The sequence below is a fragment of the Anabas testudineus genome, chromosome 19, assembly GCF_900324465.2.
Source record: "Anabas testudineus chromosome 19, fAnaTes1.2, whole genome shotgun sequence".
NCBI lineage: Eukaryota > Metazoa > Chordata > Actinopteri > Anabantiformes > Anabantidae > Anabas > Anabas testudineus.
In genome coordinates this window covers 2,167,926-2,182,575 of record NC_046628.1, presented here as the reverse complement: position 1 = coordinate 2,182,575, position 14,650 = coordinate 2,167,926, and the positions used below count along the sequence as shown (strand labels likewise).

At 40.3% G+C, this 14,650-nt stretch overlaps 1 protein-coding gene across 1 annotated transcript in view; it reads right to left on the bottom strand.

Moving 5' to 3' along the window:
* ca10a (carbonic anhydrase Xa) overlaps window positions 1–14,650 on the bottom strand; it is a 177,429-nt gene that overhangs the window by 141,127 nt on the left and 21,652 nt on the right. The window lies entirely within an intron of this gene.

The following is a 14,650-nucleotide window of genomic DNA, read 5'->3' as shown; positions in this document are numbered from 1 at the left end:
CATGTATATAAACTGAAAAGAATCTGACTAGGTCGAACTGATCATAGCGCTGAGTGTCTCATGCCACTGCTGTAATTTTTCAATCAGACATTTGCTAAAAGGTTGTTTCAAAGAGCAGATTGAGTAAAAAGGCTGCCACAGTGCATCAAGAATAAACTAAACACACCTCATACTTCCTTCCTCGCGCTTTTACACCTCCCTTTCATCATCATCTTACTGCAGTCTCTAGGACATTGACCACAATGTCATTCCACATATTGTAAAACATATAAGAAAAAGATCACCGCTGGGCACAAACGATGAAAGGAAAGCCAAAGATGAGGGCTAATGAATAGTTATGTCATTATCTGCCTATTTTGCCCAGCCCCTGCTGAGAATTCAGCATCACTAATTCATCTTTGTGTCCTTGCTCAGATCTGTGGAGCAGATTTGGTTATCAGTGGGTGGTGGGGGAAGGGGGTCAACCGCCTCAGAGGCACTCCTTCCTCATTACAGTCCGCTCCGGTGAGGAATCCTACAGGCGCTGGGGTTGAACTGCAGCAGAGTCCCGCTGAGGAGCTTTGTTTAAACAGAGTTGCGCTGTATTACCCAACTTAATGGAGATTCCATTGCCGGACCAGCCCTCAGCAGCTCATGTATTTACATGAGGTTATCTCCTCATCAATGTCATGCACAGGGTGCCACACCAGGCTTACATGGAACTAGGAAAATCATACCTCTCTATATGGTTTAAGAGCAAATCTCATTTACTTAGTAACTGATGTGTTAAAATGAGAGCAGACTTGTGGGTATAAGGGAAAGCGGCACACAGTGAAAATGAAGAGGCAAATATAATTGTGAAAGTAATGGTTTGCAGGATTTTAAAGGCTTTCAAATGGTGGTTTGCATGAAAAATGGATCCCTCACCTAAAGATGCTCAAAAGGGAAGTATGTGAGGAGTAGTTGCACTCTTTTATGATCATTACTTATGTATAACACAATAATTCTTTGTAGGAAAGCACCAAACTGAAGTTGCGAGGTCAAGAAGCTATGGGTTTTTCTAGCTCACATCATGCAACATGTTGTGTTTACAAGTTTTTATGTAGGTGTCAGTGAGCCCAGTACCATCTCACACATGTGCCAGATTACCTGTAGAACTACCACTACTACTACTCCAGATGTTCATGCTGCCCCTGCCGCTGTCGCTGAGTTGAACTCCAACTGATGCATCAGAGGCTCTTTACGTCTCTGTGTGTGATTGTACAAGTTAAAAGACACCAGGTATAGTGGCGGTGGTGATATAGTGGCCTAGCAGTCAGAGATACATGCCATACATTCAACAGGTTTGCATTCTGTGCTATAGTAGACAGTAGTTTTCAGTATTACTGGTGGAATCCATCTTTCTTGCTCATATCCACATAACCTATCCATAAACAAGGAATATACAGAAATTGATGGATGAATGCAGAAATTTGAGTCAGTGCACAGCGCATGCACACATTGTATTTTCACTGCACTGTAAAAACAATACACGTTGCTCATTATCTAGTGGATGTCTGACCACCAGTCATTTCACTGATGATGTTTGAAGTGTGAAGCAGGTCCTGCTTTTTTAACATAGTTGAAAATAGCGATTGAAGCGTTGCTGAAATGTTTTCTGTCATAACGTTTTGATCATATTTGGGTGGGACAATGTGACATGCAATTCTGTCTGTCCAGGAGGTCAGACAGAATTAGATATAAAAATATATATGTTTATGTTTTTAGTACTATTTAGTATTAGTAATGTACAGCTGAAGTTGAAGTTGGTGTTTTCTTCTCAGAATTTATAAGAAAAATCGTCATATAGCGTTACTGTCCAATCCATGTGCTAATATGGGAATATGTCCACATATAAAGTAAAAAAATGTTCCTATTGTTAAAACAAGTTCTAAGAAGATAATGGATTGTGAAAATCATGGAGGAAAACTGCAGCATGTTAACATTAGGAAATCATCAAAAACCATAGACAGTCTTAAAATAAAGGAATGGGTTACCAAGTGACGAACCAAGTTCAATCCTTGTAAAACCTTGAGATACAGTTGAAGGCACCAGAAAAAAGCAAGTCAAACTGGAGTTTAAATTATTTTTACATGCGCAGCCATCAAGTGGTTCCTGATTGTTCTCTACAGCTGACTTTACAGAGAATTGCTCTCCACATGCTCCTCACTGAGACAGTTCAGCAGCTGTAGGCGCTTGTTGTGTTTGCCCACCATTGATTTGTCTGCGTTTGAAGCCATCGCTGTCTGCCTTTGCACTCAGCGTTGTACTTTCAGACGGCCTTCTTCCTCCACCAGTCGACCAGCTTCTCGCCGTGCGAGCTGCTGTTCTGCCTCCATAAACGAAACGGGTAGCGAGAGAGGGAGAGAAGCCCGAGGATGGAGCTTAATCTTTACAACTCTACAAACGCAGCGCAGAGCACAGGCGTATTATGTAATCCTCCGCTTTTGCATTCCGCTGACATTCCTCTGCAGATCCTCGAAGACAAAAAAAAAAAGGCATTTTATATATATCGACACCCGTGTTACTCTGTGGTGATCATCATTTTGCTCACCTGCCTCCGGCTGCTGGTTTGGTCAGTACTGAAGAGCCTCAAAAACAACACCGATCTCGAAAGCTGACACGCATTTAAGTTGTTTCTTCACATTACAACAACGCCTGATATATGAAGGTGAATCATAATCACCTTGAGGCATCTGTAAGCAATTTGTCCTGAGCATTGTGCTCCATTTGTTTTCCTCTGGGACTGGGTGTGAGATGATTAACCAAAAACATAACATACAAGCATCAGCAAACTTACTGCACTGTAAGTACACAGCAGCTGTACTCTAATTCTCGTAAATGCCACCCTGAGAAGCTAAACACACAGCGACGGAGTAGCGTCGAACCTAAAATAAACAGGACGAGGCAGGCGAGGGGAACCAGATGTAATCGTGTATTTTCCTCTGTAATCTTCTTTGTCCTGCGCCAGGCTCAGACGGCCACAGATTATTCGACTTATATCGCAATTTGTAATCCCCCCGGTGCACTATCAGTATCAATAAAAGGAAATGCTGTTTGGCATAGATGTGAGTGGTGAGATTTAAAGCGGGTCATCACTGGATCCTTTGATATGATACTGTCTGGAGAAGATTTAAATATCTGTCTTATGTACGCAATGAATGCTGAATCACATTTAGCCTGCCAAAAGCTAACAGCTAACAGGCTGCAATTAAAGGCAGGTTTCCATTTTGAAAGAGCGCAGGCAGACAGGTCAAATTCGCACTCCACTCCCTGAGCAGCGAGCCCCTGCGTATGCATATTTATCAGTGTTCTAGCTGCATGTGCACATTCTGCAAATTAACACATAATCTAAAAGTAGACTTCGGATCTCTTAAGGGTGCATCTCACCTGCAGCATCCAAATTAGAAATGAGGTTTTTTTTTTTTTTTTTATGATTACATAACCTGCGCGGGGTGCCTAGTCTGTAGGTGAGACAGTGTGTGTGTCAGTGTGTGTGTGTGTATCACAGTGAGTGTACAGTGCAAGCTTTTCAAGCTGGTGAGAGAAATCGAAATAGATGACAGAAATGTGTCGGAGAGGTCCTTTTTCTCCTCCGCACAGCCCTGGAAATGAAACCAAAGAGAGCCCAGGCTCCATCAGCTGACAGGGAAAACGAACTATACATGTGAAATGTAGCAACACCTCACTGTTCACTGGCTCTAGGAGATTTCCTCACTGTAAAGGAGGCTAAAAGTTTATTTGAACTCACTTTAAACATTCCATATAACGTGAATATTGAAGATTATTCTATGTTGCTTTTGTCATTTCTACATGTGTTATATTTACCGGCAATCAACTCACCAAGCGTGACATCCATCTAGTGTGCAGCAGGAGCAGGTCGAGGTGGATGGTTGGTTGTACAAAGCACAAGAATCTGACAGCAGCAGGCTCCCGTTGCCGTTAAACTTAAGTTAAGTTAAGGGGAACATCGCCGTTTGCAACCAAACGGTGGTTGAAGGAGGCAAACTATGAGAACTTTCCATGCAAAACAACATGTCTGCTTGTTTTTCATTCATGTGATACAGGATCTTGGTAAATGAAAGCCAACTAATAGTGAGAGAGCAAATGAAATGAAGTTTAGAGGAAGTGGTGGAAACAGAGAGGGAACAGAGAATCGCAGGTTTGGTTTAGTAATGATGGAGTGAAGGCGCAGAGTTACTCAGACACCCCGCCTTGACTGAACGTGTCTTAAGTGATCAGCGCAGATCAAACGAGGGACGGTGAGGAAACGAGCGCTCCCCTCTCGTCCGTGGCAGTCGACTCGGTGACTGACAGCCCGGCACAGATTCACAGTGGCCTGTGGAATTGAAGGATTTAAAAGCAGGTGAGGAAAGTGTCTGCACCCGTCATCACAGGGCTTCAACTACGAGGACAATTTCCAAAAGTTTTTTTTTTTTTCTTTCTCTCTACTATACGAGTCTTTAAGAAAACCCTGGGTCCTCCGTCCAACCTTCAACTCTGTTTATCCCACTGCTCTCTTTCTCTTAACCTCCACTTGGCTGCCTCTGCTTTCATCTCCTCGCTTGGTCGTACTCAGTCTTGACTTCTCTCCTCATAAACCCCCTCCTCAACCCCTCGCTGCCCATCTACCATCTCCCCTGTCCTCTCATCTCTTTCCTTTCATCTTCCCCCTCCTCCCCTGCCCGCGTCTCCTTCCCTTCGCTCTTGCTCTGACTGGGTCTTTCACTAACGTTGTCTCCTTTTATGTCCTTACCTCTTTTCACTCCTTCATTTCCTTCCTTTGCTGTTTCCTTTTTTAATTTCTCCCTTGCTTATATTTCCATTCTATCTGTGCACCTCTGCTATTTTCTGTCTTCTCATGGTGTTATACTTACTGTATAACACCATGTTTCCTTTCCTTTCCCCTTGTCTTAAGGTTAACATTTTCTTTTTTCACGTTTCCTCTCTTGTTTCCTCTTCTCTTCTGTCCATGGCTTTTCCTTCCCCCTCTCCTCTCCTCTCCTCTCCTCTCCTCTCCTCTCCTCTCCTCTCCTCTCCTCTCCTCTCCTCTCCTCTCCTCTCCTCTCCTCCTGCTGTCACTCAGTGGAGAGTAAATAAATGGGAGGTTATGAGGGCCATCCTGTCTGAGCCCCATCCATCACACTGCCACTTAATACCCACAGCTGTCACTGTGTGTACACAAGTGTGTGTCGCTGCGCATATGCACCTGTGTGTGTTTGAGTCGGATTTTCCAAACGCCACATTAGAAGTTGACAGAAGGCTACCCAAAATGTAAATACTGCTCTAACAGCAGCCTGACATGTTCTGCTTCTCTCTGATGAAATTATTAGAATTATCTGTCGCTCTGTACGTGTGTGTGTGTGTGTGTGTGTGTGTGCGTGCTGACATTGAGCACCACTCTGACGCTCCACACACAGGTTTTTACCACAGATGTTGTGCGAACTCCATCAGACATACATTGAGTTAGACAGAGAGCAGCAACACAGTGTGACACTTGGACACGAGTTGTCAAGAGGAGCCGTCTATCAAGTGCTGCGAGCACTGTAACATGCAGGAGGTGACCCCGTTCAACTACAGTACACGAGACACGGGTGCAGTTTAAGTACATGCAGTTCAATAATCCCAAGTAGTGTATCCTGGTAGGCATTTTATCCATTTCTCATCTTCCCTTTTTGCTTTTTCTTTGCTTGCTTGTTGACTTTTCCTCTCTCCTTTTGCCTCTAATTTCTTCCATTTCCTCATTTGCTGTTTCCATGTTTTTATATGGTCATTCATACTAAAGAGCTGCTAAGCATCAAAGTAAATTAGCATTAATCCAGTTCAAACCTGAGCAAACCCGAAACGACAATTTCATTTTTGGAGGCAAAGTTGATCTAGTACCAATAATAGGTAGCTCCTCCCTCCATTATGGCAATTCTCTCTGACGCCGAAGCAGCAAAGCGTACACTCAACATTACGCTGCCACCACCATGCTTGATTGCATCTATGATGTTCTTTTAAGATGAGAAAGGCATGGACTACCATGAATGTTTCTTCAGATCTTTTATGACTTCCTTGATGAGGAAGTGATTGAGGGGCATGGTAGGCCTATGATGTTACTCATTGTCAATATATCCTCTATTATGTATACTAGAAAATGCAATTCAGGTGCAATTAGATTACATACAAAATGTATTTGCAGTTACTAGTTAGTTGTATACAGTAGAAAAGTAAATTTTAGGAGACAGGGTTGGGCTGCTACACCTTTAATCTCTGCCTTATTACATAAAGACAATATTGCTCCCAACAGTGGCACTAAATGTTGGTACTGGGTGTAAATTGTGCACCGTACAATGTTTCCAGCACAAGCACAATTCCCAGGGATGGGTTTTGGTGTTTTAATTATAGTGGTTCCAACTAGAAGAACAATGCAAGGCCAAGCCTGGGTGCAAACCAACTACATTAGCATACGACAGAGTTCCACTCATTAATTTACAGCCACCTTCCTCAGGCGCGGTAGAAGTAATTTAACAACAGAACAGAAATTCAGCAAAACGCAGGTAAAGAAAAATTACTAAGAGTAAAGAGAGCTACAGACACCGTAGAAAGTGCAACGTATATTAATACATACATTTCTTACGCAGCAGCATTAGCAGCAGAGACAATAATTAAGTGTGTCTGGCTAAAATAAATACAGTGTGAAAAAAAGGTGCTGCAATAGCTCCTTTCAAGGATGGTTAACATGCAGGTTTGTTGAAACTGATTTAATTGTGAGGTCATTTTGGTGTTCCTATTGTTCTGTTCAAACAATTCAATGCATTAGCTAAGATAAACAGAAACCCCTCTCTGTGTCAATCATGTCTATATATATACATATATGTATAATTTAGCACAAACTGCAGCTGTCATTATAGACATCACTCTGTATAACTGCTAGATTGTCAGAATGACTTGAAGTCTGACATAAACAGGGGTTTATTTGGTCAAGTGCTTCCTGTAGGTGACTGGGGATTGAGTGTGCTTGTGCAAGGGAGAAGTGTGTGGAGAGAAGGGAAAGCGTTTATTGATTTTTATTTAGCCAACAAAGCAACTTTGCTGTCTTTTAAAGTTATTGTTTTTTTGTTTTTTGTTTTTTCTATTACATCTTTTTTTGCCTTGGTGAAAATTCCAGTACGTGGCTAGTTGGAGGCTGATATAAATAAAGCTGTAGGACCAACTGACAGACACGAGATGAAAATGTGAAAATGTATGAAACGGAGCAAGATGTCAAAAAAATGAGCGAGCAGAAAAAAATGCAATGGGCAAAATAGCAATAGAAAGATTATACAGTAAAATGCACTGTGACTTCTGTGTGAGAAACAAAGGTGTGTGAAGCTGACTCCCATTTTTTAAGTCAGTCCCTAAGAACCACTTGTTTACAATCTGACAAACTCCTGACTTGTCACCGGATTGGATTTTCTGATGAAAACTGTGCTACACTTTCCACAATGTGACTTACGCCGTCTTGACTGTTAAAGACTGAAATGTCATATTGTGATGTAGTTACAGTGGAAATTGAGATTTATGCATTTTTAATGACAGAAGCTGTTTTTCGTCTGCCACAAGGTGAAATAAGAAGGTTGTATAAAGGTTCCTGTTTAGAAGGAAAACAACCAAACTATTTTAACTACTCCAAACATTTGAAATGCAATAAACATTATATTACTTGTTGTTGTTTCAAAAATATCTAAAAAACAAAAATGCAGGCATACCTACCTGCCAGTTGTACCTACCAGGAGGGCAGTAGATACATTATGAGAGTGGGAGAAAAGTTCATATAGGGACATTGAATTGAGAGACTCGTTTGATTACAGTTTTAAACACAAACAACAATCATTTCCCTCAACCTAATTAACTTGTTTTAGTGCAATAACTAATAATAAGTTTAGTTTTGTAGCCATGACAATAAAGGTCCTGTGCATGATGCCAGTGTCTACTATATGTATATATATATATATATATATATATATATATATATATATATATATACATATATATATATATATATATATATATATACACACACTCATACAAACAGTCAAAACAGGCTGTAACAGACTTTACAGATGCTTTTCCAACACGTCAAGCCAAACTGATTCAAAGCATTTCCTGTTCCATTTCTGGATCCACTCAGCTAGAAGAGGGGGGAAAGACTAGGTTGGAACCAGTGTGTGCCAAAGTGGAAAAACAGTGCAGTGCCATATCAGTGCAGAAGGTAATATTTCACCACGATAGGGAGGAGAAATTTCCCCCGCAAATGTCGTCTCCACTGGGACCGAATCTGTTTAGTTAGATGCTTGAGGTCCATCAAACAGCCTCTGGTGTGCAGTGCTGGCTGTCAGAAACAGCTTCCTGCATTCTGAATGCACTGATTCCAGCACTGAAAGGCCTCTCCACATCAGACCCACCCCCACTCTGAAGTAGCTCCTGCAAAGTCTTATTTATTCCTCCAGAACAGAGTCTGTCTTGGCTACATTGAAAACAAGCCGACAATGTGTTATTGAATGCCCATTTTTTCCAAATAGATCTGCTGGTGGCAAAGCGTGCACGGCCCTGCCGACGGTGTCTTTGCTCTTTTAATTGGTTTTCGATCAGTGATTGTCACTTGAAGAAGAGCTTGCTACCTGCCAGACACCAGTACCTGCCAATTAGCCTTCTCCATTGATTTCGAATGGGGCTTCTCTGAAGTATTCAGTACAAAACAACATGTTTTTTGGACTTTGTGACTATATTTGGTGCTTGGTTCTCATCTCAGTGGGACGTAAAATAAAATTGTTAATCAGCTCACAAGTTGCACTGCAAACTGCAGCCACTTGTTTGATTGCTGAGAAAATCTGACTATCAAACAAGAGCACAAGGAGGGGAAAACACAGGATTAAATTAAATTCTGGCGATGAGAAGCTGTGACAAAGCGCTCTGACGGGGGTTGAGGGCCTCCGAAAACAGCACAAAATGTGTGGAGATTTATGATAAGGTCGGATGATTAGATGGGATGCTTGCACATTCAAGACCAAGAGCTGTCCTCTACGCTCAGTTAGCAAAACACACAACAATAATGTAAACTAGAGCACCACAGCGCATATAACTCTACACTTGTGCCAACTGATTTGAGCCCATTTCAATCAGGAGAGTGGCTGACATGATAGCAGGGCTCCAAAACTGCCCCAGCAAATGCACTTTTCAAGAGGTCAGTTCACCTGATTTACATACAAACCCATTATTTGCTCCCCGTAGGGATATGTATCCATGCAGACAGATTTGGTTTAGTTCAGCCAAGTTTTGAGATACCTGTCTGACATTTCTTACCCAAACTGCAGAGACTAATGGAATTTGGCTGCTGTCCCTCCAATAACTGTATAAATCTGCATGCATCATGGCCATTTTTTGTTTGTTTTGTTTTTAGCCACTTTTCTACCTCTAACTGCTTCCATCTGTTCATGGCTAGTTGTCTTTAAATCAGTGTCTCTTATCTATTTATCTATTTTATATCTATTTTTTGCCATTACCCTTGCAGCAGAAGGTCTGGAAATTTCAGAAATCAGCAGATTTAAAGACAACAAATACAACCCGAAACTAAATTTGTACTGTGGCAGGAATAAATGATTGTACATGACTGTTAAATGATTTGACTTGCTAATAATTGTTGGGCTTTCTATATAATTCTGTTTACGCCTATATTTAGTAAAGGTCTTAAACCTTACACTGTAGTGTGTCTTGAGATGATTTCTGTTGTGATTTGGTGCTATGAAAACAAAACTGAATTCATTTCAATTGAAGAAATCAAAGCCATGCATCACTTAGCAGAGGCAGCTGAGGGACTGTGACACTCTGGATGGCATGTCACACTGGTAGAGGTTCATCTTGGTCTCAGCTGTCTATAAAACTTGGCTCATCTCTGTACTACACCCTGACTCTCTGACTCCTTGATGAGAGGTTTGCACCTCGTGCTATGGCCTCCATATTTCAGCTCATTAAAGTATTGTTCAGTTAGTGGATTGCGATGCATTCACCCCTGCTAACTGAAACAACTCTTCCTATTGCACTTTACTTTTACTACTTTGTACCTCACTTGTAAGTCGCTTTAGAAGCGTCTATGTAAATGCTCTGTCGAGGTTGTTCATGTTGGTTTTTGAGTTTTTCTTCGATGCTCCTGTCATCAACAGTTTGTTCTAATCTGTTGTGTATATGTTGCTAATTACACCAGTTATTTTTAAAAAATATTACAGGGCAAAGATATGTTTTTTTCTTTGCTGGTTGTCAATTTTTTTTGCAGCTAAAAGGACAGAATTATTTTTATTTCTACTTTAGTAAGAACCAAAATGTCATAGGAGCATAAAACCAAAATGAGTGTGTCTGTTAATGAGTAGAATTATAATTGTCACTCATCCTGATTATTTTCCCACATGCAGTGTAAGTAGGCAGTTCAACAATTTAATCCTGAATCAAAAACAAGAATGTCTTTTAATATGGAGCCACGAGACAAACACATATCGTGTGGAGGGCTGTGGCAGTAATTCTCTTATATGAGGGTGTGTTTGAGCGATTTCATTGTTACTATAAGCTCCATAAACGCATCGGTCTGTCAGTTTCTCTAAGCGCTCGCATGGCTCTTTGCCCTGCAGTTGCCCTCCGTGCAGTTCCTATCTCCTGCCGTTAAGTTTGTCCTCTCTCCGTCCTCCCCCACATTGTCCACCCCCACCCTGTTGTTAGCCCTGGATTGGAGACAACATCTGCAAAACCCTACAGCTCCAAACACTGCAGTGATGTCCCATTACATTGGTCCAACAGAGACACTCGCAGCAGGATTATAGCCACACTGAGGGACAAATATACCCAAAACTCTAAGATCCACTGGCACACAGGGACATCACACAGCCTGGCCAAGAAGAGGGAGCTGGCAGTGAAAAGAAGATAGCAGGGCTGGTGCCATTTTTTCCTTTTTTCTGGAATTTTTTGGGGACCTTCTCTGAGCTGTATCACATAGTCTTCATTAACACATGGGGTATGCTCAGCTGGTATAGGCCGACATGGACACGAAATCTGAGTGTAAAGGAAGTTTAAACATCTGTAGATAAATAAATACGCTCTGCCTGGTAATAAATAGAAAGTGTTATCACCAAAAGGCCTAGAACAAGTGAATAAGCACACCTTAGGTTTAACTTGTCAACTGCTTTTTCTAAGGTCAAGAATGATCCTTTAATTTTAGTGTAGCAGGAACTCACAACTGAAATATTTTATGTCGGTTTTCCTATTTTGTACTGCTGCTGTAGTTTTAATTGTGAAGCAGTCAGAAGATGCACAGCACTGCTGTTAGTGTAGCAATCTTTTTTGATAAAAAGTTGGACTTAAGCTATCAGTATTCTAAGTAACGTGGACTCAAGGTGTCAGTATTTTCAATATCCCGGCTACAGCATTGGAAAACAGTACAATCAGACCCAATTCTCCCACTGTACAGTACATACAGTAGCCAAGCATTCATAAATGTGACATCATATCTCAAAGCACATGCACACCGTCTGAGAGATGTACAGTAGAATCCCCACTGTCTTTCTGTTTCACATTGCACAAAAGCAATCAAAATCTGGCTAAAAATAACAAATAACACAGGATAAATTGGTGTTACTTAGTAGGACATTAATGAAAGGCCATAATGATAATACCAGACATGTGTGACATAGTGACACAAAGTAGGCTTGAAAATAAAATGCCCAGAAGAGTTAAATATTAAGGAAATTATTTTTTCTATATCAGCATCGTCTCTTCAAGAAGCGCACTGTCAAAACAGCAAAGACGCCTGCTAAATATTGTGCATGCAGGAAGACCAGACTCCGATTTTCAAGTTACTGATCCATTAAAGTAAATTGATGGATCAGAAAAAAATCTTAATTCTGTTCATTCCCACGGGCATCACTGATCTGACTGCTATGTGCAAAATTTGCATCATTGTAATTATTGGGTTGAAAATGTAAAGGTTAGCTATTGGTAAAACTATTAATGCTCTATGCTAATTCAATTCTTTTTTTTTTTTTTTCATATTACTTTTGATTACTTAGAGAATAGCAATGGTTGTCAGCTTTTGTCATATGATTTCATTAAGTCAAACTGGTGTGTACCAATTAATGAAATGCTTTCATTATCTTTTAAACTAATTATGTTAATAAAAACAACACTCAGTTTCATATTTTAGTCATACTGCTACATAACTGTGACACATTACAGTGGCAGCTTATTAGCTGATTTGAATACAGGCTCTGCTTTTACATTCTATTTTTGGTGCCTTTGACATTATAATGGATTTAAATAGACTTGTACACCACAGCAGCCACTCAAGTTGCAGGTCTAGGAAAATTTTAATAAGATAATTTCTATGTGTATTTGCATTGGTATGTTAATTAAAGTTCAGTTGAATCATGAAATCATACACCAGACAAAAACGAATGAGCACATAAATTAAATAAATCACACGTGTCATGCGTGCTTCCATTAATTACAGTAAAATGAGCAAAGTAATATACAATTCTATGAGGCAGGGCTGAAATAAATGGTTCAGCCAGACATGTTTCCACTGTAAAAAGAACCACAAGTCAAACTGATGACTAATTGCATACCTTTTAACCCTCAGTGAAATAGTTAAATACTGTAGGTCTGAGAAAGAAGAGGTGAGAGCAAAGGGGAAACTGGCGCAGCACTTAGAGTTATATCTGACCTTTTCCAAATTTAAAGCTAATTGAGAGAGCTCAGAAAGGATAAGCAGTATTCCAAAGGTCAACCACAGTGACACGGGCCTGAGAATGTGATTACATTTGCTTTGCTAACCTTGGGGTGCAAATGTTCTACGATGCTCGATCGCAGTCTTTGACCTCTGCTGAGAGGCATTTCAGAGAAGCAAAATGGGCCATTTACAGGTGAAAAGGAGTGGGGAGCGTTTAGAGCTTTGATAGCACGAGCTGTACCGGAGCTAAGTGGGGACTTACAGTGATATTACTGCTTTCCCTTGCAATGCAGAAGCCTCACTTCAATTTCAATTTCTACAATATTTTTTTGGCTGCCAATCAAACACATAAGATAAGTCCTAACAGTTTGTTCCGAGCTGTCAAGTGATAACATATTCAAAATCTAGATCATATAAGTGTCTCTTCAACTGTTGCTGTGATTATCCTTAATAAGCTGAAAATAGAACAGCCGGGAAACAGGGAGTAAAGTTTTACTTTGAAAACCAGTAGCTGTGGTGCTACATTTTGAATGACGAGCCCCCATGTGCCTTTCAGTTCAATATTCAGTTAAATCTTTTTTTACCTCTCAGCGCGCAAGTAGAACGTGTCCAATACAACCCCTCAACATTCTCTCTGTCTCATTAAATTGAGCTTTGTTTGCAGTTAAACTCCTTTGTTTCTATTTTATGTCCGGGCTATGAAATCCTGCCGGCTGCAGAATGAGGTTAACTAGGACTGGGAATTCTCTGCACGGACACCTGAGGATCCTGAATAGTGTTTAACTGCCCCAGCTGTTGTTTGGTGGTTAGTAAAGTAAGAGGAGTGCTGCTAGAAGAGATCGACATATAAACAGAGCAGCAAACCGCTGTGTGGTTGGTGCCAGAGGGAAGGACAAACAGACACTTATTTATGTATGCTTGGGCATGCTGGGAAAGCTGGAGTGTTTGCCTTGGAAAACAGATGCTTTTACTTACTGTATACTCGCCACAACTAATACACTGTTTACATCACAGCCTTTCCTAGAATCCTATCTCCAACCACAGCCTTCAGTGCAATATGCCAACTTCTCGGACCAAACACAGTTTTGGGTCCACAAGTTTGAGAAAGCAGTAGACTTGCAAAGTGCCAAGTAACTACCACCGCAGTAGATGTTAAGCACAAAATTTTCATTTAATGTCTCAATGGATCCAGTACACTTGCTAAAATTTAAAATTGGAAGCAACAGTTTTTGCTCACGTCCCTTTGTTACACAAAACTGTTAATTCTAGAATAAGAAAATGTTAAAATAATATATAATTTATGAATTACTGTACTTCAAAACTCTAAAAATGTAAAAAATTCATAGATTATTCAGTGAAGTCGTTTATATTTTTACCATATTTTTCCTCAGTTCTGATTAGTTGTAGGCCTTTGCTATGGTGCCCCCTAGGTACATGGTTGAAATTTTGTCCATTAGAAAATTACAACTTACTCAACAAAAATAAAAACAACTAACAAAACAAATAATAACTAAAAACCATGCCTTTTAAAATGCACCTCTTACATTAAGGGCACTGGGACAATTGAAACTATGCCTCAATATAGACTTAGACTATGAGGCAAGCCTTGGTAATATATTTATTTATTTATTTTTATGTTATATGGTAAAACCTTTTTTGAGGCATGACTTAATTTTTTTTTCTTTTAACCCAGTTTGTTATTCTAATACATAAAAAACTATTTTGATGATGTACCTATGGGCCATCATACTTGAACTCTAGTTCTTCAGTTATATACTGTTAGACTGAACCTGCCCCTTTTTTGAGTCCTTGTGATTTTCAAGGCCCTTAGACATCTTGCTAGCCTAGTCTCTAGTCACCCACAGTGAACACAACTTTATTGTGATGGTTTATGTTTCC